Raw genomic sequence first — 24,697 nt, forward strand, 5'->3', positions numbered from 1 at the left:
CACACACAAATACATGTATACACATCAATAACTACATGCACACATTATACAATCAGAGCTATGAGAAGTTCTCAGTCTCACGTTTTTTCTTCCTTAGCAGAGAGATGGTGACAGACGGATAGCAGAGACGGAACAAGTCGACCAAGTACTGCATCGAACCACCCTGCCTCCTAGAGTCCAGAATATGGCACACTTCATAGATCGGGGCACAGTCAGAGCTGTGGAGGAGTGGCCTCAGGAGAGAATCACAGGCTTCAGAAGGACCAAATGAAACGACCTTGAAACACAAAAGTGAGCAGGTAAGTTGAGTTGATATGTGACTTCATTCATGTGCTTTGTAATTTAATTCAGACCTATAAATTTGGGACCCAGCTTGCGAAATGACCCTGGCTTGCGGAAGTCACGCGTAGAGCCACACTCTGCCACCAGGTTGGTACAGCAGGGTCTCCCTCCCATGTCTGTCCACCACCTCCTTATATCTACGGTTCTGTTCGATACACAGGTGTGTCTCCTCCCATACTTTTTCAACTACAGTGAGGACCATAGTGTTACCTTCAGAACATGGGAGGTCTGTAAGGAAATCTAAAGCAATGTGAGACCAAGGTCTGTCTGGTATGGGAAGTGGCATGAGCTTTCCTGTGGGTAGGGTCTTAGGTGTTTTACTCTGACTGCAAACTGAACACGAAGAAACATATTTATGAACATCGCCGGTCATGGTCTCCCACCAGTACCAGTTAGCCAGAAGCCGTCGAGTACATGTCTTCCCAGCATGCCCTGAAACCAGCGAGGAATGAGCCCACGTCAATAGGCGGTCACGGCACGAGATAGGAACATACTGTTTCCCTGACGGAGACACCTTTGGGGTGACCGTGTCTTGCATGGCCTGTTCTGTTTCATCATCTATTTCCCATTGTATAGATGACAGGTGTTTCCAGCTAGGAAAGATGGTTTCCATCTCCTGTCTCCTCCAAGAAAACACAGGATAAGGTATCAGCTTTAGTATTCCAGGTCCCAGGATGGTACACGATCTTAAAATCAAATCTTGAAAAGAACAGAGTTGTTTAGCTGTAGGCATGTATTCCAGATTCCTGTGGTCGGTGATAACAAGAAAGGGATGATTTGCCCCCTCTAACCAATACCTTCACTCTTCTAAGGCCAGTTTAATGGTTTCCTATTCCGTAATTACGTTCCACTGGTGATAACTTACGGGAACAATAAGCTACTGGGTGTAACTTGGACTTATCTTGTCCTTGTGAAAGTACAGCTCCTACCCCGATGTTAGAAGCATCAACCTCCACGACAAAGGGAACGGAAGGATCTGGATGCCTAAGTATAGGAGCCGTGGTAAAAGCTTCTTTCAGTTTTCTGAATGCTTGGTCAGCCTCCTGATTCCACAATAACTTGGTTGTTGCTCCCTTCAGGAGGGCTGTGAGAGGGGCTGCAATACTATTAAGTTCCGTATGAATCGTCAGTAAAAGTTTGCAAACCCCAAGAAACTCTGGAGCTTTTTAACGGTGACCGGAACGGGCCACTGAATGAAAACTTCGATCGTCTTGTCATCCATGGTGATTCCACTATGGCTAATCACATATCCTAAAAAAGTCGCGGTTGGAAGGTGGAATTCACATTTCTCTCCCTTGACATATAACACGTTATCCAGAGGAGTCTTCAATACTTTTCGTACGTGTTGGCTTTTAATGGGTGAATAGATTAGGATGTCATCAATATAAGCGATAACGAATTTTCCGATGCATTCACAGAGGATATCATTGATAAAAGCCTGAAAGACAGATGGAGCCACACTGAGACCATATGGCATGACTTTGTACTCATAGTAACCTCTGGTGGTGATAAAGGCAATTTTTCATTCATCACCTTTCTTGATCTTTATCAAATTAAATGCATTACGGAGGTCTAATTGGGTGAAGAGCTTGGCTTCTTGTAGTAGTTCCAGAGTGACGGGAATGAGAGGTAACGGGTATGAATATTTCTTGAAAATGTGATTTCAGTGGTCAATACAGGGAAGAAGACCTCCGTCCTTCTTTTTTACAAAGAAAAATCCTGATACCATGGGGGAAGTGGATTGCTGAATAAAGCCTTGACTTAATACTTCATCTATATATTCCTCCTTGATCCTCTCTTCTTCTTGGGAGAGAGGATAAATACGAGCCTTGGGAAACACGGCTACCTCCAGGAGCTCAATAGCATAGTCGTAGGGAAGATGGGGAGGTAACAAGGTTGCTTTTTTCTTACTAAAGACCAAAGAGATATCCTGATATTACAGAGCGAGGGAAAAGGCTTGTGTATCAGCAGGGCTCTTAACAGTGGTGGAATATAACTGGACAACTGGTAATGTCAAACAATTTCTTAGGCATTGAGATGACCACTGAGTGATTTCCTTACGTGACCATGATATAATTGGGTCATGTTGTTCTAGCCAATGTAGACCTAAAATGACTGGAAATGAGGCATCTTCTATGATGAGAAATGAGATGATCTCTGAGTGGATTGCACTTGTGGTAAGTTTTATGGGAGTAGTGTGGAGCGTAATGGAACTGGCTCCTACTGGTGATCTGTCCAGAGCCACCAGGTGAAGAGGCTTGGGTAATAGCTGCGATGTCCAATTCCCATATAAGACGTGCGTGTATGAAGCTTCCCTCGGCTCCTGAATCAACTAAGGCTGTAAACATAGAAGATGTGTAGGAGCCCAACATAAACAAAAAAAAAATGTCTTAGCGATCATCTTTCTTGATGGCAAGATCTCTACCTTGTTTTCTGATGTGGGTGGCCTGATCCGTCTATGGCTCAGTGATGCTGGATTAGGTCGAAGACAACAATCCCTGATAACATGTTTTGAGGATCTACAATAAAAACAGAGACCATCTTGGAATCGATGCCACCTCTCCTCTTCAGTCAAGCGTGAAGAATCACAATGCAATGGTTCCACTGTCTGCTCTCGTCTGAGCTCTGGTCTATAACTGGGAGAGGGATAGGTATGGCGAGAACTACTAGTTCTACATGGTTTTCGTTCCTGGATGAAACGATCCAGACGTATAGAAAGAGCTATAAGCCGATTCAAATCTTGGCAAGCCAGTTCATGTAAAACCTCTACATCGAGACCATTCCGGAAAGTGATGTTCAACGCCTCCTCATTCCAGCCACTGCCAGCAGTGACTGTATGGAAATCTCGTGCGTAGTCAGCCACAGAATGATTGCCTTGGTGTAATTTAAGTATCGCCCCACTGGCTCTTCCATCATGCGGGTGATCGGACACAGCCTTGAATTGCTCAATAAAATCGTTATAAGACGTCAGTTGTACGTTAGCCCAGATGGCAGTCACCCAATCAAGAGCTTTGTCAGTTAGACGAGAGGTAATGAAGGTAATTTTATCTTGATTGGAACAGGTTGGAAGGCTATTGAAATACAATGAATATTGCAACAAAAAACGTTGACACTTGGGTAGCCATCATATTTTTCAGGTTTCTCACAGGGAGGGTTGGTTGGATACTGCTCATGGCGGTAGTAGGTGCAGGCATGGGACTGAACTGAGAAGGAGTAGTCATCATTTGTAGCTGGGATGTAAGTTCTCTGAGACTTTGTCCTAGTTCCAACATTTAAGTTTGTTGGTCTGCTTGTTGCTTGCCTATAGTATCCATTGACTGTGTGAAACCCTCAAGCAACTGGTGGTGTTGGTGGATTAGTTGACCCTGGTTGGTCAAAGCATCCTTCAAAGCATCTGAGGCTGCGGTCTGCATGGAGGCGAAGTATTCTGTTTTATGCGGACCAGGCAAAATCAGACGCTCACGGATAAACAAGTAACAGGTAATGGAAACAGTCACAAAAAAATTACTAACTCAAAAGTAGGGAAAACAGCCCGTGTCAAAAAACCATAAAGACCATCAAATAATCCAGGCATCAGACTCCAAAAGGGGCAGGCAAAAATCAGAAACGGGAATCATTAAGTCAAGGTTCAGTACACAGAAAAACAATCCACAAGAGCATTCAGTATGCATAGGACTCTAGACGCAATACTTCACAGTGTCCTAATGTTCGAGACAGGCTTAAATAATCAAGTACACAGGGGAGTTCAATATTCCGGTGATGACGATCTGACGTGAAGTTCATGATTGGTGGAGTCCTGGGTTGGGTGACGAACAGCCTGCTGAGTGTTATAGTGTGATGAGGAATCAGGCGATATGACACATATGGGCTGAATGCTGGAATGTAAATAATGACCAAAGCAGATAACACACAATGGTGCTTTTGCCAATGCAAAGATGGTGCAGATAAGTGTGAAAAGGTAATGAAGAGCTCAGACTGGAGAGACAACATTTCACTTAGGCATAAGAAAATAAAAAATGGCGTCCTTGGAGGGTGACACTCTATTTTGGTGGTGGTGGAGGCAACTCCTTTGTTGTAAACCATACTGGTGTCAATAAATACATCTGTTTTTATCTACCAGCCTGAACGCTGACTCTCATTGCCTGTTTCAGTGCTTTGATGTTTTGCATGACTCATCAGCTCTGTAAATATCTGAGCATCAAAGTTTCACATCCGCTATTACCATCAGTCATCAAGCATAGTGGAAATCACAGACTACATGATCAAAAATCTGCTAGCTGCAGTTCTTTGTGAAATGCATATGATTCCTAGTGCAACCACAAAAGTGTCCCCTTTCAAAGTTTTGATGGGAAGACCATTTGAGCCAACCTCCTGCTAGCTGTTTGGCACACTCTGATCAGGTTGTGCCCTCATTAAGAGCCACCAACTCTGCCCCATAAACCAACTCCTAACCGACACTGAGGAAAACATGGAGGAGCAATGCAATACACCAAGTGCCCCGGTGTGGTTTTGTCTGCAGCCACAACTCGCACAACCCACCAATGAGAATTTCAACATGTAACCTGTGACTGCCAGGTTGATCAGGGGTGAGGCACCCTGACAGACGTAACACACGTGTGTCACAACAAGACTTTTTTAAGAGGGGCTTTTGTGAAGCTGATATGTAGGGTGATGCCACCTGAAGAAGATCAGGCTAACCAACCTTGATTAGCTCCCGGCTTGTGGCTTCGCTCTGGTAGCCGTGAACTGCCGTTGCAAGCCACCCGTTACTTAACCAACATCACCTCAATTAACAACACTGGAGGATGCCACAACTGTTCAATGAACAGGTAGGTATTTCCATGACTTTTCAATGCTAAGCTGCACACCATTGTCGGTACTCTTCAAATATCCTCTGACAAATGATTCCAGTGTCCTGTGTGCAGCTCAGGACTTCTCTCCAGGCACCTGAGGTTCACAAAGATGAAACCGGACTCCTCACTGAGGGTTGACCATCCAGATGCTTAACAAACTGCTTTGAGGGTAATAAGAATGCTCTGAAATTAAAATGCTCCTTAACATCTGTTCAACACTTTTTAAAAGTCTCAGGTAGCCAATTCTTTAGCTGCTTTAATTCCACCTGCTATTTTCATTAATAAGAAGAAAATATCCCTTTGAACTGATAGTGAAATGAACTGACCAAACAGGGTAGTAAAAATATTTGGTGTGTCTGTTGGGGTTAGAAGTTTGTCAAAATTTCATTTGAATACACTTCCTCTCCACTGTAAGTGTAGAACATTCAGTAGACTATATTTCTAAAGAGTGCGCATGTTACTGTGGGTTATTATGGAGGTCAAGGCCTGTTTAATACTCAAAAAGGATGGCAGAGGCCCTCATCCTGGCAATTTTGAACTGTTTCCATCGGGTGTTTTTCACAGACTGCACATTAACTGGGGGAACCAAAAGGGTCATGTGGGAGGGTCTGTTCTACTGACCTGCTTGATGTCATCAACATCACCCACATCCATGCTGCCAGAGTCAGTGACTGACTGATTAAAATATGAAGTTTATACCTGGATCACAGGAGAACCTAAAGCCCACAAAACCATGGGGGTGGGAGGTATCACTATGTACATTTAGGGTGTGTGTAAAATGATGTTTTTCTCCAGGTCCTTCAAATGTGGGTCTGGCCATCCTGAAGCAGCTGTGTGTGTGTGTGTATGTTTTTGTTTGTATGAATGTGCATGGATGCAGGTGCATGTGTTTTTATGTGTGTGGCTTGGCCACCTCCTGTCACGTCTCTGTTGTACTGGGACTGTCATGACCTTTCATTGTTACCCTACCAATGCCAGTGTCTGTCTTTGTCTGTCCCCATTACTGTCTGTGTAACTGTCCCAATTACAGTTGTGGTTCCAGTTCCTGTTGTCCCGCCCCTGTCCAGCCCATCTCCCATTCTGATCCTGTAGAGGTTCCTGCACCTCCTCTCAGACAACCTCCAGTCCATCCCACTGTCCAGCCTGGAATCCTGTCCTCTCCTGTCCCTGAGTCCTGGTGTCAGTTTCCTGTCCAGCCTGCTGTCAGGTTTCTGGTTGCAGCACAGGGTCCTGTTTCCACCCCTCACCCAACAGACTTTTTTTCTCTTTTTCCAGATGTCCCTGTCAAGGTTTCTGTCCCCAGCCCAGACCCTGCCATGTTACACTGGCCTCGTGTTCGCTCGTCAGCTGGTACGCACGTCAGGAGCTGCACGTTGGGGTGGGGGCTACTGTAACACCCCTTCACCACCATCACACAGGGGTCCTGTGTCTCCCCTTTCACTTAGCTGCCCATAGGGTCTAGTCTCACCCTCATTATTTCCCATATAAAGCCTGAATCTTTCCAACCAGTAATGTCAATTATTTTGCATTAATCGCATGTATTACTCTGTGTATGCAACGTTCACACCGTATGTTCACGTGTGCTTTCATTTTCATTAAAAACCACATCAAAGATAACTCACACTTGCATCCTACCCCACACTCGTTAAACCGATGCATGTTACCTCCATTGCTAGATGATGGACTGTTGTGGAATTTTGAACAAACAGCAAGTCAGACGTGATTAAGAGAGTAATTTAATTAGAAAAAGAATAAAATAAATGTTTGGCTCGCCTCAGATAGGGAGCCCCGAGTATACAAAAGCGTGGCTAGTTATACTACTCCTGTGCTGTCTTTAACCAATCATCTTTTCTTAAGCAGCTCTTCTTCCCTTTGTTGCTGTGGCTATAAGCCAATCAGCTCTCGGCTTGGTTTTTCCCACAAAGCAACCCAAACTGACTCCAAACAGTGTGGGTTGTATGTCGAGTTGACCTTGATGTTAACAGTTCCTGATACATGTTCAACTTAATCAGCAACAGGCGGATACAAATGTGCAAACAACATTATTAATTTAAGAACAAAAGGATCAGTGTGATTTTATATGAATCACATAATACATAGTTCCGTATCATTTTCCATCACATGGACTAAATGTCTTCTAACCTGTTGGAGACGTCATTGTAGTAGTAGGTTTAGTTGAAGCTGTTGGACTTGTTGTGTCAGCGTCCACTGGAGGAGGATTTACAGGTTTATATGGAGCCTCTGCAAGAATAGAAAAGTGTGATCAGTTATAAGTAATGAGGGTTCAGGGCTGTTATGTATTTAACAAGTTTAGATTTTGTACTACAGAACTGATGTATGTACAGTTTGGCCAAGCAGACGTGTTCAGTTGTCTGTGTGTCAGTGGTGGTGATACGTTGGCTACGTCTGAAGCTGCAGGGCTCTGTAGGTGCAGTGTGTCCTTCTGTCGTTTTCTGTGAGTGAATGAATTAGGGGCTCCTGGGTCGGGTCTCTCTCTCTCTCTCTCTCTCAGTGCATTTCAGTTCAGTAAGCTTTACTGACATGACCATATACAACTATAGTATTGCCAAAGTAGTATTACAACATGAACATTACACAACATTACAACCTTTGCAGTTATGGAAATTAAGAATTCTGTTATGATAAAGAACTTGAAGAGAAACTGTAATTGGTCTGAAATAATAATAATTGGAAAAAGTAAAAGGGAAGAAGTGAAAAGAAAGGGAAGTAATAAATAGTTAATAATAATAAATAAGTAACTTTTATATACTGGGTAATATAGTCTGTGTGTGTGTGTGTGTGTGTGTGTGTGTGTGTGTGTGTGTGTGTGTGTGTGTGTGTGTGTGTGTGTTTGGGTGGGTTAATCACTGTCCCTCATCTTATGGCAGGCAGATATGTATCACCCAGCTAAAGCGCTGCTTTCCTTCTTTTCGCCCAGTAGGATGGGCAGTTTGTCAGTGTTAGACAGACACTTAAAGTTGGGGTGGATCATCTCAAATTTTGTAAAGTAAATTTGCCATATTTGGATGAATTTTTCACATTCAATGAGGAAGTGCAGCTCTGTCTCTACAGTGTCATATTTACATTGCTGACAGAGTCTCTGTTCTCTGGGCAGCCATGACATTTATATCGGCTGGTCTGGACGGCCAGGCTGTGTTCTCTGAGTCAACGTGGTTCTGTGTTTAATGTCAGTCACTGTGTACAGGTCGTCTGCTACAGTGTACTGACGTTTTAGGGCCAGATAACGTTGCATTTTGCTTTGTGCTTGTGTTTGTGTTCCAGTGGGTGATGTAGTTTAGTTTGTGAAGTGTAATAATTTGTTTTGGTCTGATTGTTTGTACTTCAGACTGGTCCTAATGTGTTAGTGTTAGTGTGTGTTAATGAACTCAGTGTCATCACCAGCTGTGAGAGGAGACTCTTTTCTCTGCTCTTATTTTTTCTTTTTTTTCTCTCTCTCTCTCTCTCTCTCTCTCTCTCTCTCTCTCTCTCTCACACACGCATACTTATTACAACTCAAGGAGACGCGTTGACGTTCACCGCCTTGTTTTATTGTGAAAAGGAAGCGCAACGCTCCCCCTGCTGGTAGACAATTAAATCTATTTTGTTTCATAAAGTCAAACGTTTTTACCCCCATTCTTTGTCTTTTTTTCTTTTCTTTTTCTTTCTATTTCTCCCTCTCTTCGACCCTCCTTCCTTCTCTCTCTCCATCTCTCGATCCCTCCCTCCCTCCCTCTATCTATCTATATACTGTATATATAACAGGGCAGCAGACAAGAGTCATTAACTAGAGGCATGAAATACAAATACAAACAGAAGATGTAACTAGAAACAGACAGAAGTAGAACTGCAGATCCTGCCGCTGGATAGATTTTTTGTTTTATGTAGTACAGTAGTTATTGGTACAGACCAGTCACTATATGCAGTCAGCCACATTTCATACATTAAATACACAAGAGGTTGGTTTACCTGTTACTTGAAGTTGGACCGCTATAAGATGATGAATGCTGATGCTACACCTGTACTGTCAGCAGGACAGACCCTCCCACAAATCCACTCAGCACTGTGGGAGGATTCACAACATCCTCATAGACTAGAGAAAGCAGAAACACTGACATGTTACACTACTGTTATGAAATAACCTGTACAACCAGTGACATTCATCTGTGAACCATCATATGAAGACAAAACAAATCCATTTGTGAAATGTTTATGCCCTCTGTCACATGCATTAAAATATAAATGGATTAGAAAAATCTTGTAGAGTCATTGGTTCTAGCCCATCTGCTGTAATACACAGTTAGTGTAAGCCATCCTCCAACTCCAGTCATGATCAGTGTCTGACCAGTAAACGACTGCTGGCTGGATATCTTTCACTGGCAGAACACTCTCAACCGACCAGTAGTACTGAATCCAGCAACACTGCTGTACGTGAACCACTCACATCAGCACAACACCCACTACCAAGCCTCCAGCACTGTAGTGGGACTGTTGTGTGGAGAATGGTTCAGTATCCACATATACTAGGCCATCTGTGGTCAGAAACTGACCAGTGATGTCCTGGGTGCAGGATGACACACAAACTGTGTAAGATACCAGGTGAACATAGTCTGTAATTATACCTACACATTCACTTATTAGAGGTACTGAACGTGTTCAGTGAGGGCAGGTGAAATGTATGTCAGTTGTGTTTGACTCTTCTAGACTGGTGACAGAGGGTGTCTGGTGACTAATATCTGAGGATAATGTGGTCCACATGTTAGATACATAAATATGTAATGGTGTTTCTCTATTTGTAAATGTCCTGTTTAGTGTCCTGTTAGTAATATGTGATGTTGTTTCTTATAAAGTGTGTGGTGCATGTATTTATATTACATTTATTTGTAAAGTTCATGGTGGACATGTACCAGGTGAAATCTACTTGTGAAATTTTAATTTGTGTGTTTCTGAATAATATATTACCTGAAACAAAGTTTGACGTCTTTGTGTGTATTCCCTTTAGTTTGACACCTGTAATCTCCCTCATCCTCCACAGTCAGGTGTAATATGAGTAGAGAGAGATTTCCTGGAGAGTGAACAGTACCCAGCTGAATCCTGTTTCTGTACTGTTCACTCTCACAGTGCTACTGGAGTCTTGGAATTTCTCCCAGGTGAAACTCTCAGGTCTGGTGTGTGGGTCAATACAGGAACAGGGCAGCAGTACTGAGTCTCCTGCATATGCAGTGATCTCTGTGATCTTGTGATGTTCCAGTGTACAGCCTGCAGAAACACACCAGTAGAAGACCTTCACTATCAATCCCCTCCTGTGCATGTACCAAAAATTGAATTTCATCTTTGGTTTTCTTTTTAACATGGCTTAACTGTCTCAAGCACACAGTGATTTGCTTTAAACATATTACTGTAGGTAGAAAGTGTAATTATCTTTTACACACTTGTAAGTTGCACTGAAATGTTACTTCCTACAACTACTAGAGTGATTGTTCAGAGTAACATTTACTATACAACCATGTACTGATTACTTACTTTACTCTGATTATTATGCTCTAGTCTGAGCACTGAATCAGATATACATGGGTTATATGTAATTAGATTTAACTGCACCACAATGATACATTGAGTTCAAGGTTTGGTTTATGACTGAAAGCAGCCTAATAACCAAATCTTAAATTCTACCTTACATGTTCAGATAATATATAATACAAATCTCTTCTTGGGCTTGTGCGTGCTCATTCTCTCTCTCTCTCTCTCTCTCTCTCTCTCTCTCTCTCTCTCTCTCTCTCTCTCTCTCTCTGGTAACATTTAGAAAGTACTGTTGTATTTCTGTAACATATCATTTATTTAGTTTCATTATAATATCTATTCTATTCTAATGTATAACTAATTGTCTTGTATTATGTTAATTAACCCTTTGCTACATTGAACTCATATGAAGCTCAGCTCTTCATATAGTATTTGTAATCAGATTGATGGAGTCCAGATGTTCGCAGATGACATTAAGAACTCAAATTATTAAGAGGGGAACATCCACTGCACTGGTGGACTGCGACTGATGGGAGGCGTAGTCTGGGGCAGCGAGCATGACAGTATTAAATGCAGATATTTAAGTACTGACTGCAGTGAAGAACCAGCTGTATTTTTGTAGAGTGCTGACACTAGTTTCCTATAAAGTATCCAATCTCTGCACTGCACGTTTAGTAGATCAAATCCTATGTTAGGCTGGCTGAACCTCTGACAAAGCAGGATGTATTAAGATTGAGGAATTTTAGAAAGGTGGTTATGCATATTCTCATAACATGTTAGGCTATGCAGTAGAGTACTCTCTTCAGAATATAAATTGTAATTACAGGCATTATTTGGATTCAGAAACATTTTATAAGTTTTATGTGCATTAGACCTTTGCCTGCACCTCTGCTGTTGGCTGTAGGTAAGTGGCACAGGGGTAAATAATTACAATAACAGAAACTCCAAATATATCACTTGTAATATCAAATTGACATCAACATTGACTAAATCAACTTTTATGACTGTTTGTTTATGCCCATTTGCAACTTGTCATAGCAAAGCCTTGCTTCTTATTTTAGATGTTTCAAATCAAAAAGCTAAAATAAGAACACATTAGTGATTTTGGTCCAACTGGTGCACCAACATTAATGATCTGCACACTGTGCAGTTTTAAGAACAATAATGTAACGCGGAGGCAGACTGGACTTGACGCACATGTGTAAACGAAAATTCTTTATTTCCAAAACTGGTAGACAATGACGTCAGAAGTAACAAAATGATGCAAACTGACTAAATGGAACACCAAAAAAGAGACAAACAAGCTTCACAAGAACTTCAGAAAAAAAAAGTGTGATGTAACGTTTGATACTAAGACATCGAAGCTCGTATCACAGTGTCCCGAAAATTGTATCAAAGTTATTATTACCACTAATATTACCACTAAAGTTACTAATAACACGTGACTAATGGTGGTGGAAACTAAAAACTTCACCGAAGCACAGGATGAGAGTGAGACTGTTTCATAAGTTTGGCACTATCCTATAACTTGGAAACTATATATTTTTACTAAAAATTGGAAATGTGGAAAATATAGAATCCAAAAGGGAGAATAAATGTTTCACAATGTTAACCTGTCTCCCTGAATAGTTTGCAACATTTTACTGTACTAAGTTTTCACATAAAACGGGAAAAATGATTTTAAGCAAATTATTGCAGAACTAATGTTTAAGCAGCATTACTGATAATCCAAAAAATATTTCTTCTTTTTTTTTTATTAAATATGAAGGCGGTGCAGTGTTGTATTGTTTATAGTGCTGCGCACTTTTGAATCTATGGCTGCTATAATTTATGAGAACCACCAGGTGTCGCTGTTTTGTCACCAGCTTTCAATGCTCCAATGCTTCGAATCCTTTAGCAGTACAATAAGGAAGAACCTCAAACTCTTCACAGGACTTCGTCTGCACATCATTACCAAAAAGGAAGTAAACACACATCTGCAGATAAAAACACACCTGCATTCCACAACACACTACACACAGCTACAGCAGTAACGCTGCTACACATCTTATACACTCTACAAAACTACAGTGTACTGAACACTGAAAACTGCACCCCAGACTACAGTCTGTCTGTGGGAATCACCACACAACTATGACCTGGAACTCTACAACTCTCTCAGTAGAACTTCACTTAAATTCACCACCCACTAATATCCACAGTAGAGGGGACGTGTGTTCAAGTGCAAAATAAATTATTCCTCCACTTCTTTCTCTCTCACATACAGACTAAATCTAACAGTGAAACAGTGTCTTTCTAGTGTCATAACTTCCTCCTGAGCTTCCCAGTGTTCAGTCCCCATCCTCAGTAAAGTGGTCCTGCAGTAAGAAGTAGTGCTACACAGTGATCCCCCTCAGCACTGTTTGGTCACATCATTTCACTCCTGCACTTAAAGTGATCAGAGGGCCAAACTGAATGTGTAGCTTAGCAAATATTAGAGAGATCAGACAGGAAGAGCTCTAGAATACATGCTGATCAAAATAAACATTGATCATTTAATCAGGTAAACATGAGGATTGTCCGATAACATTCATATTATTCATAAAGTACAGGTGGAATGCAGCAGTCTATGATCATGTTGTAGTTTTCATACTATCAAGAAAAAACTACTTAAGTGAAGCTGTGAAATTCACCCACTGATACAGAACCACTAAAGGAGTCACCAAAGAAAAGATCACTTTGGATGTAAACAGTACAACGTCATCACAACCCAGTTATCACAGGAAGTAGAAACATTTTCTCTCCTTTTCTCTTTGTTACTTTGTTCTTTTTGTTGTTAAAGCTGTCAAAAGCTGTTTAACAACTGTTTGCTAAATGGTGAATATCTGTAAAGTAACTAATTGAGGCTGTAGGCTAGTGTGCACTGCACTGTAACAAGACAAATAAAATAAAATAAAAACTTAAAGACAAAAACCCCAAAAAACAAAAATAGTAATAAAAAATGTATAAATGCTAAATGGTGAATATCTGTAAAGTAACTAATTGAGGCTGTAGGCTAGTGTGCACTGTGCTGTCACAACAACAACAACAAATCATAACTAAAAAGACAACCCCCCCCCCAAAAAAAAGCAAAAATAGTAATAAAAAATGTATAAATATAAGAACTGAGAACAGCAATAGAGAGAGTGGGTTTCCTTGCCTAGTACCTCTATGCACATTTTGTGATGTTATTACATTAATACTGACTGTGGCCTTAGGTGTGGTGTTACAGATAAAATGTGAGGAGAAAAACTTCCAGTTTTTTTATTGAAGGCCTTCTCTGCATAGGAGTTTCTAATATGTGGAGTGAGGTGTAACGTATTTGTCACGGTTGGCCGGGCAGCCAGAGGGAGGGACACACCCACTCCTGCTAGGGATCACACTAAACACCTGCCTCATTCCCAGTCTCCTGCCTACTAATCACCTCCACCTGTTCCTTGTTCGTTCTCTCTATTTAAACTCACAGGTCAAGAGAGAGTGCAGCACATTAGTGGCCCGTCGGACTGCTCACTCCCAACGTGTACATCGCTACAAGGACTATTGGAACAGAGTAGTGTTTGTCGTTAGTAGTGGTATCGTCACATATTGACAATGGAAAATAAAGAGCACTTTGGCGCAACCTTGCCTCTCGCTCCCTCTGAACTGCCACCGTCACAGTATTAGGTTAAGTAGTCTACCCTGTTAATGGTTGAGTGTCTCCTTTGATGAAACCAGTTTGATCAGTGATGGAATAATATGTTCTAATCTAATGGCTAATGCTTTGCTATTTTTTTTTCCCATTTTTTATTTCAGTGATTCCAAGAGATGATAGTTTTACTTAGAGATGGGGATTGTACTTGGAGATGTAGATTTCATTAAAAGGACCATATAAGGACAGACTTTAATAAAATATGTGCAGAGTAGACCAATACCACAGACCAAACATCTTTCATCTCCAAGGCAGCCTGACTGCTGTCCAAGGTGCTGAAACTGCACTCTTCAGCCAAGTTCAGAACCTGTGCTGTACACAGCTGCTCTGCATATGGCTGCCCAGTGGGACCCAGACAGAAGCCCCTGGTGCTTCCTCAGCTGTAGCTGTAGCCACTCACCTTCCCACCTCACCAAATACACCAAAAGGTCTTTACAGGTCGCATATCCTACATTTTTCCTTTATTTTAGAGTTTTCTTAGGTGTCTTCTTACAATGTTTTTGTGGCGTTATCTTTGAAAAAGAGTCATAATTCAATTTTACACAACTATTTTCCATCCTCTCTTTATCCCTTGGAATTAAACAGGCAGTTTCTGTAGCTGTTCCTTTAAGATGTAAGATAAATGAGCTCTGTTCTGATTGGCTGCCCTGTATTGTGCTTCATTTAAAAAGCACTAAGAGCTGAAATATGTCTGAGAACTGCAATGTAGGTGTTGGGGGTTAAACTGCTGTAGGCCAAAGAGGCAGAGATAAGTAAATGAGCTGGTTCTCATGACATCAGAGAAACAGTGATTTCAAAACAGGCTATTTTTACAGATTATATTCTATATATAGACTGTAAGGAATTGGAGAGTAAACAATGTGTTTTGAAAATGTAACAATATTTACATATTACTTAAAAAAATTTTATTTCAATAAAGTGAGTGACATTCAGTTTTTCATGGTAGGGGCCCAGATATGACTTTGGCAAAACCAATAAGCAGAGTCAGTCTGCTCTGTTTGTATTTGGTACCTTTTGTGGTGCTGTGGTTGTTAAGGTGCAGTTCCATCTCTGAATCAGCGTCTCACCTACTTCCCCTTCAGTCTTGTTGCGACATTTGTATTCCACATTATGTTTGATTTACTGTTTCTTTTCAAGAACACAGAAGGGAAACGTGTGCTACAGTTTACAAACTTGATGCAAATTCCTGAACACTATACAAATTCAGAAAACACTTTATTCAAAATGCCATGTGTGCTATATTTTGGAAATGCGAGGCAACTTCAGAAAACACTTCCATTGTATTGTGACTGAGTTTGCAGCATTTCTGAAGTTGCACTGCATTTCAGAACAGTAGCACACGTGTTTCCATTCTAATGAATTTGTTTTTTTTAATTTATGCATTTTCTGCACAATGGGTCTTCACACCCACCGTAGAGCTGGACATGGATACCTCAGTTGTCTTGCCAAATGTATTTATTCATCACTAGTCCAACTCTTTATCCTGTAGGTAGTGAGCTCTGCCCCTCCTCAGGTCTCCATGGTAACACAGAGTAGTATCGTCTTGGATATGATGAGCTTGTCAGAATTCATGAGATCAGAACTCACTGTAGCCTCTCCCTGAAACCCACCCCCACGCCCCACTTAGTAAAACACACACAAGCACCAAACACATACATCATACACCACATGTACAGGACTGTACCACATATACAATCAACCACAATGAGGTGTGACCTCTGTCACAGGCAGCTGGATACAGAAGTGGGTAGTAGACAAGAACTGCATCATACACAGAATGAACAAGTGAGGAATAAATAACAGAAATAAACAAGTGAGCACATTTCACATACCACACCATAATAAAAAACGTTTTTTATAAATGTGCAGATTTATAGAGCAAAATGATCCTTGTAAGAGTCACATTACTCAAGTACTCTTCCTGTTTCTTAATTCTATCAGTCTTACTAAAGTCCCTACAATTCCTACCTTATGCTGGTCTGAAGTAACTAATCAGCAATTAGCAAGTAATTAGCAGCGGTTCCTCTCTACTGGACCGAACCACAGCGCCGATTTCAGTGCCACTTAACGGAACAAGTCGGCGAAGAATCAAATTTACTTTATTCTCCCTTAACTCGGGTGGACAAGACATGTTTGGAGTCCATATTTCGCTCCTTTAGAACAAAACGCTGCTAATATTGCTAACAAACACTGGAAGCCAACAGCAACGATAGCTAATAGGATTTGTAAATAAGTCAGATATCGAGCTACATGTCCTCAAACCTCATCCAGGTCGCTTCCCGGTGACGTGTTTCTTCACTTGTCTAGTTCACAGTGAGTTATACGACACACCGACTAGTCTGGGAGACATTTATTAACACTTGGATGCGGTTTGACCGGCTTGAGAGAAGTTTGTGGGTATCTATTTACGAAGACTATATTTGAGTTTCTGTTGACCTCCAGTGTTTGTTAGCATTTAACAGCTTTTGTTCTAAAATAAAGAGGCAAAATTTGGACTTCAAACATTTCTTGGTCGATAGACAGAATCTGGGATAAGTGGTGAGTTGCTGCTCTCTGCTGCTCCCAGATATAAATACCTTTGTGCAAATGAATGTATGAGGATGACAACACCTGTAGAGAGAAGGTAACACTCACCATCAGCAGCGTGGAGCACAAGGAGCAGATAAACACACACCTGCATTCTTACTGAGTTACACACACACTACACACTACACACAGCTACAGCAGGACTGCTGATACACACCGTACACACTCTTCAATACGGTCTACTGAATGACTTCACAATAACACTTCTAGTGGAGAGGAAGTGTATTCAGATGAAACTCTGACAAACTAAGCTCAACACAACACACACCAAATATAGAGATGCGGTAGGTTTTGTAAGATGTCATGTGGTACGTCCTCTTTCTTCCTTATCAGTCAGTGATCTATCAGATATTCTCACATTGTCAGTGAGGACGGTCTCATTCTTAGTTAAGTGGCTCCGTCCTTTGTTATAGAGACACGATGTAGAAGCTCAGGGGGTGAGACCCAACATAACCTCCCTCACTGCTGTTTGGTCATTTCATTTCACTACGACACCCAAAGTACTTCAAAGGCTTATTAATGAAAACAGTGTAACGCTTCTTACCTGGAGTGAGGAACAGGTGCTACGGGGTAACCGCGATGCGTGGAGTTAACATGGAGTGACACACACACTGCTGTGGACAATCTGAAAGACTTTTATTCTCTCCTGGACCACTTCAAGCCAGATCACACGGCTACCATCACTGTATTTATACGTAAAGAAAACAGTAAAAAGCACCGTACAGCGTTACCAAAGAAAAAGGAGTGTTGAGAAGGCGAGCAGAAAGGTGATGGCTCTCTCAATCTACATAACCATAAACCTCCCTCTTAAAGGCGCAGTACAACTGTGTCTGTTACAACAGCAGGTGGAATTACAGCAGCCACAGAACTGGCTACCTGAGACTTTAAAAAAGTTTGACCAGATGTTTAAAGGAGTATTTAATTTGAAAACATTATTTTTATACATAATGCAGTGCATGAAACATAAGTCAGGGTGTATTTTTAATTGCACATGTTCAGTTTGAGTAGTGTGGTTCAGTTTCAAATTTGATATGGAATTTGTTTGCAGGAGTAACTTGTTTGTTGGCCAAAAAACTGGTCCTCACTCTGTAAGAATGTCACTCCACCACTAGAGATGAGAACTCTACTCACACCACAAATGTACTGTTGCTTTCAGCTTCTACATATCAAAAGCCTTTTCTAGGTCTGTACAATAATGCACAGGTTAAAGGTATGAATTATGTAAGTCAATAAAAAAATACATCAATCTTATAGAAGGAAAATTGGACTTTTTAAAAATAAATTATATCAGTCTTAATAAGAAATTTGTCATTTTATAATCCCGGTGTTGCCATATGATTTACGTAAAATTGTAGCATGGGTCCACCTAGTGGCAACACGTTAGATTGCAGTTTTACTGGATTGCCAAGGGCAACAGTTGCTAGAAAAATCTCCCAAGAGGAAGAAGTAAGAGGAAGAAACTTTGAGAGGAACCAAAACTCAAAAGGGGGCCCATCCTCCTCTGGCCAACAATGGTCACCACTATAATAACAATTTAAAAAGAAAAATGAATTTAATAAGTGAAAAAATAAGCAATTAATGTCTAGTCCAACTTTCTAGAGGTCCTGTTCTTGTCCCGAGGTGTGCATTCCCGGTGTGTTGTCTTGTATGTTGATTCACTATGATGATCTGATCACAGCAGTTGGTGCAACATCCAGGCCCCTTTGAGTCTGTCAGGGTTCAAAATCAGATTTATCACCTCTGGTTTGGTGTCAGATAAAGTAATAAGAATCACAGTAACACTGCTTCTAAGCCAGTAAGTGGAGGGGCCATAATTATAAAAATATGTATACAGTTCTGGTTTGACCATTTGAGCAGTAACAGAGTCAGAAATCAGACTTCAAAATGCTGTTCTCCATTTAAAGAATGTACAATGTATGGTAGCTAGGTCTGACATTGAGGATTTTAGAGGGGATCTAATTTTTTTAATGTTTGTGCATTAGAGAGTAAGAATTTTAGTTCTTTTTCCAAATATATTTGATTTTATATGACTTAATGTCTGTACTGGATCTGAAAATCCCCTTGTCCTGTAACAGATAACTTTATTATATATCTCTAGGATTAGGTAAAACCATGCATATTAAAAGTAATATGTTTCAAACCATTTTATTCTTAGATTTAGTGCTTAGATTTTTACCAAGGCCCAATCCCCTCTTATTTTTCCTCCTACCCCTTGTTTTCAAGTGTCATCTTGCTCCTTCGGACTGAGTTACAAAGGCTAGTGGTTAAAATCTTCACCCTTGCTTCTGTTTCCATTTTTTCAATGATTCACAAGGGATTCTGAGAAACACTCAGTTTGGAGTGGGACTATGAAAACCTTCAGTTTGGAGGGCCATTTAGCACTAACAGTGCACCCTAGCCCTCTATCGGACACCCAACCCTTACTTATGAACACCGCATATGGAGGGCCAGGGCTAAGTGGTAGGGTCAAGGGGTGAAATGTGATTGGGCCCAAGTGAAGGTGTATGAGGCACAGGAACATGATAAATAATGATGTTGCTGGGGGCCACAATGACTGGATTTAAACCTCTGTGCTACCTGGGCTGTTTTTAAAAAGAAACACACATGGTCTGAGCGAGCTGTTAGTCGTGCTTTTAGTCCTTGTGGTTTTAACCAGCAGTTTTTAGTATTAAGTGTAATGGCTGATAGCAAAGGCAGAGTCTAATTATAACTGATCACACAGGCTCTGTATAACTGGCTTGTCAAATAGCTGTCAAATACATAATAAATAGAATAATACAAATATTTACACTTTATTACAAGAAAAAAGGATTTGTGGTGGAGGAGACATAAACATACATATTTTGAAACACCATTCATTACCAAAAAACAACCCGCTCTATTGCTGATTTTATGTATTTATGCTGTATGATGTTTGCTGTATTTATGTATTTTATGTTTATAAAGTGTCATGACTATACTATAAGTAGCGTATGCAGTATTTGTCCACCAGTAAACTGGCTGTGTTACATGGCTGCTTTAACGGCAAGTTGTCAACAAGGAGGCTTTTTCAGCCTTCTGGTGGTTTCTCAAGCCTCCTCTTTCTTCCCCCACAGACACCCCCACACTGAAACCACAACAAGCATGTCTGGTTCACAGCGGCACCAGGGGCCCTGTGGGCTCTGTGAAACTACACAATGAAAAAACAGACCTCAGGTGTTCTCAGGACTCAAAAGACACCACATTACTGTAGTGAAGTCCCTGTGGACCTCAGTGAAGTACAGCTGAGAGAGTTCTGGACTGAGATCTGGAGTCAGTGTGTGTCCACAGTAGTAGTGGAGTTCTGGGTGTAGAGTTGTATAAATACCCTAATGCTAATATCTGCATTCATGGTCAGTGTATGACCCTACTTTCATGTAAATACTTGTGTCATGAAATAACTCAGCTCAGTGAATACATCAAATATAACATGCAGGCTCCACTTTTACAGCAGTGTTCTTAATCTATTAGTGGTGTGAGAAAAATATGGTTTGTGGACTAAATTGTGGTAGAAAAGTATTTGATATGTGTATGGCATCTTAAAGTAAGTATGTGCAGTTTTTAAAGTCAATAAACATTTTGCTCTCAAAACACCTTATGAACGCCCCAGAAGAAGGAGGAGACTGTTCTGGTCTGAGAGCTTAGGATGTCTGACGTCTGCTGTTGTTTCTTTTCTCACAGTTCCAACCATTGGGCAGCGGATACCAGATCAGAATCTAAAGCCCATTTTAGACCAGAAGTGACAACCGTGCTGCTTTGACACCTCTGCAGCTGAACTGTGGTCACACACTCACAAGCTCAGTTCCCTTCTAGTCTATTTCTTGCCCTATGCCATGACAGGCTTATCAGTGGTTTCTAGCTAGAAATAGTACAAAATACTACATTTATTCTGTAAAGTGTAGTTTACTAATCAAAACAGCACAACACTGACTGCTGGGTCTATTCTAATGTGAAATTGGGATAAAGTATGATGTTTTAAACAAAGACTAAAACTAGACTAGGTTCTCAATGGCAGGTCCAGTTTGAATTTAATTTAGTACAAAACAGGTTTAGTATGAGTAGGACTGGTATGGTTACTGATAATTTGGGTAATATTGTGTACTGTGAGGAGAGATGTCAGTATTTCACTGAGAAAAGGGACTGCTCATGTACTACCCAAACCATGTCCATGTTCAACGGCTGATTAATAGAGTTTATAAAAGTTCAAATAGGTTCTTATTTTGAGTAATGCAGGTTTTTGTTGTTTGTTTTTGACTCATTCAGTAAATCCAGAACTTCATATTACTCACAAAAAATCTTAAAGAACCTTTCTGCATAAGCAATGGTCCACAACAAATTATTGTGATGTGGAAACTGAAAAAGCAAACAAAAAGCAGGTCCTCTCACTATCTAGAAATTCTTGAACGTGGGTGTGGGTGTGTTTGCATGATTATAGTCTCTGGAGACATAAAGCAGACAGCATTCTGTAGTGACAGTGCATAATAGTTCAAAGTATATTTACCAATAAAACAAATTTGATACAATGAATAAAATATTAAGTACACAGGACATCATAGGGTAGTGCAAACATAAAATATATCAAGCCATGAAAAAGTAATGCAAAAATTTGTATGTGCACAAGCTTTGAGGTGATTAACTCTATAAACTGCATTTTAAAACTATAAACTTAGAAAGAGGAGTTTGGGATAATATGTCTGTTTGTTTCTCTCCTCTACATCAGACTCCACCCCCTTTGCTGTGTAATGCGCATGTGTGTCTCCTATATGGTTTCACAGATGCAGAATCATGGTCAGTGTCGGGTTGTGGGATACATCACAAAGGAAGAAACAACCAGAGTCCTCACAGGTCAAAGGACATGATGGCACCGTGTGTGGTTTTGTATGTCTCTGTAAAGCTGGTGATGTGAACTTGAAAAGAAACATAAGAGCTCTGGCCAAGTTCATTTGTTCCCAGTTCCTCTCTGCTGGGTGGACATTAGGGTCTGGAGTACTGAAGTAATCCTGTGAGAGTTCTGGAGTCAGTGTGTGTCCACAGTGGTAGTGGAGATCTGGGTGTAGAGTTATCAGTGTGTGCTGGGAGGTCAATGGTGTTTCCATAGAGACAAGGATGCTCAGTTTGTGTTTTCCCTTTACTGTACTTCCTCTCACTAAAGGTGAGTGTGAAATTCTCTCTTAATGCTGAGTGACATGAAACTGTACATATATGTGATAATCTAAAAATGTTATTAAAGTGAGTTGAATCATTCAAGATTTATTTGGCTGAATTAGAATCATAACCTGGCTGGTCTTAGAATGAAAAAATATGATTAAATGGTCCAGAATGCAAACAGACTATATCTTTGCATGAATTAAAGTTTATTAATCAACAATAAATCAAAAAGTCAAAAGATGTTATTTCAGAAAATGAAAAGACAGGTTGGGGAAAATGAAGGGAAAAAAGAAATACAAAATAAATTGGTAAAAAGAGCTGGGAAAAGTTAAAGAATAGGGCTAATTTTGTTGGAGCGCTTGGCACAGGACAAGGTGCTTTTTATAGCCTGCCATGCTCGTCTGAAGAAGATGCGTACTCTCTTCAACCTCTTGCATTCTGAGCCTTTATATTTGAAATAAAAGTAGAATTTTTAAACTGGTGTCCATGGAGTGGATGTATGTAAACTCTGATTATTGATGTGGTGCTTTGATGCTACTCACCAGCTGGGGTGTTCTCCACTTTGACTGCCTCTGTAATCGATTCCCCTACTCCACCCAGATCCTCTCTTACATCTACAGATGTTTATTTTTCCCAAAAATCAATACAAATGCAATTACATAATAAAGTACAGGCACACATTTAAAGTGAACAAAGGTCATATCCTACTGTGTGTTCTTAATGGAAAGCTAGATTTATGCAAGAAAGTACATCTGCACCTTCTACATGGGCACTGTGGTCCAAAGAGCAAATCTCTTCCGTTGACTCTATGATCATAAAGTGTTCAGCAGTTCTGCTCCGGACGGTACGAACCTCCTTACAGTCCTGCTGTTTCTTGAGTGAGAAATGAGAAATAATCAGTGATGAATTGTAAAGGAAATGAATCATCCATTGACCCCACCTGGGCAGTGGAAACTCCACTAATGGACAGCATATTTTGGATTGCCATCTGTACAAGTCAGGGAAATGTGAAGGCAAAATAAATAAAACTGTGGATGCATTAAAAAGATGTAGACACTTACACTTTCTCCCAGATTGGCACAGTAATGTTGCTTAAACCAAGCAATGGGAGCAGGGTATCTATAACTCTTCTGGCTTCTGCTGATAATATTAGTAATTAAGTTGTCCCTTGGCATCTAGAAAGGGCAGAAGAAAGCTCTATTGTCACTGAACGATAATAAAGCTGTTTACTTTCTTTTAAAAAGTTTGCATGTGTTTTTGGACATTAAAAAAAAACTTTAATTTTTAAGAATTAAAGATTTATTCCTAATAAGTAATTGAATTTGAAATGAAAATTAGGCTTTGATTACAACACAATTTTCTATAAAACAAGGCTTATTTTACATGCATTTGTGCACAGGATTACTTTTGTACCCCAGTTTCATATCTCTATATGGAAATGAAAAATCAGAGCCTGTAGACTTTAAATATGTATATACAGTTATTATGTAACAGAACAAATGACCACCTGTAGCTCAATTTCTTCTACAAATGTTAATAAATGTGAAACAAAGGTTGTCTGTTGTGCGACAGTGCATAATGGCCACACTCGTGGTCTTACAGAGGCTTTTCTAAAACAAGCCCATAAGTCACTTTCCCTTGTCTCAGTCAACGTATTTCATCTAATGGAGTTCGGTTACCCGAATATTTTCAGCTACGTCCCCTTTTATTTATCAAGGTTTCCTTTTGTTAGTTCACTCTCTACTCACTTATTCCGCATTTGAAAATATTTGTGCGGTCCGTGAAATTAAACAGCTGTGACGGCCCGAGTGCCGCAGGTCCCACAAACTCGCTTGACGTAGACAGACGTCTATTAGACGAACACGAATAACGAACACAGTGGCGCTCACACCAAACAGGCAAGATGAACATGAGCAACGTTGAACACAGCTTACAAACATAAAGTGCACCACGTACGTGAACATTAGCGAACACAGACCGACAAGGATGCACACACCAACCGGGGTTTAAACACACACAGACATTAGGAGAATAACCCGCTGCAGGTGTGTGTGACTACATAGTCGTGGTTTCACACAAGACCATGAACTCCCACTGCAGGCGGCGGGCCGTACCACGTGACTAGTGGGGCGGGGAGCTCACTATCAGCCCACTAATTAGTTCTCCGTTCAGTCAAAAGTTCTCTATCATTAAAATGTGTGTTCTCATTTTAAATTCGCATATTGGCTACTTGTTTATAATACGATTCCGTTATCAAATATTTAGTATCTGCCTTTGTAGATAAAATTAAATTCTACTTACGTTTTGTTTTCGTTTCTCAGTACCTCTTACGCGTGAAGAATTGTTTGTAGTCTCTGTTGATGTTTTGTCTAAAATGATCGTCATCGGCAAATCCACTCAATAAACTGATCTGGGGTCAGAAATAGAATGACACACATTATGACATAATCGAGCGCTAAATTCTGTTCAGTGGTTGTTTAGAACAATGACAGAAGTGCAGCTGAAATGACATTATAGTCTCATATTA

The 24,697-nt window shown here is 40.6% G+C and overlaps 2 long non-coding RNA genes across 3 annotated transcripts in view; one reads left to right on the top strand and one right to left on the bottom strand.

Annotated features, from left to right (window-relative positions):
- LOC145660092 (uncharacterized) overlaps positions 1-24,697 on the top strand; it is a 302,422-nt gene that overhangs the window by 125,230 nt on the left and 152,495 nt on the right. The gene's annotated exons all lie outside the window — the stretch shown is intronic.
- Positions 6,949-10,278, bottom strand: LOC145660035 (uncharacterized). Its single transcript, XR_014126247.1, has 3 exons — positions 10,155-10,278; positions 9,162-9,285; positions 6,949-7,436 (listed from the first exon to the last, which is right to left on the bottom strand). It is a non-coding gene; the product is annotated as an uncharacterized LOC145660035 (long non-coding RNA).

The sequence above is a fragment of the Electrophorus electricus genome, chromosome 2, assembly GCF_041902795.1.
Source record: "Electrophorus electricus isolate QZ-2024a chromosome 2, ASM4190279v1, whole genome shotgun sequence".
NCBI classification, from domain to species: Eukaryota; Metazoa; Chordata; class Actinopteri; order Gymnotiformes; family Gymnotidae; genus Electrophorus; species Electrophorus electricus.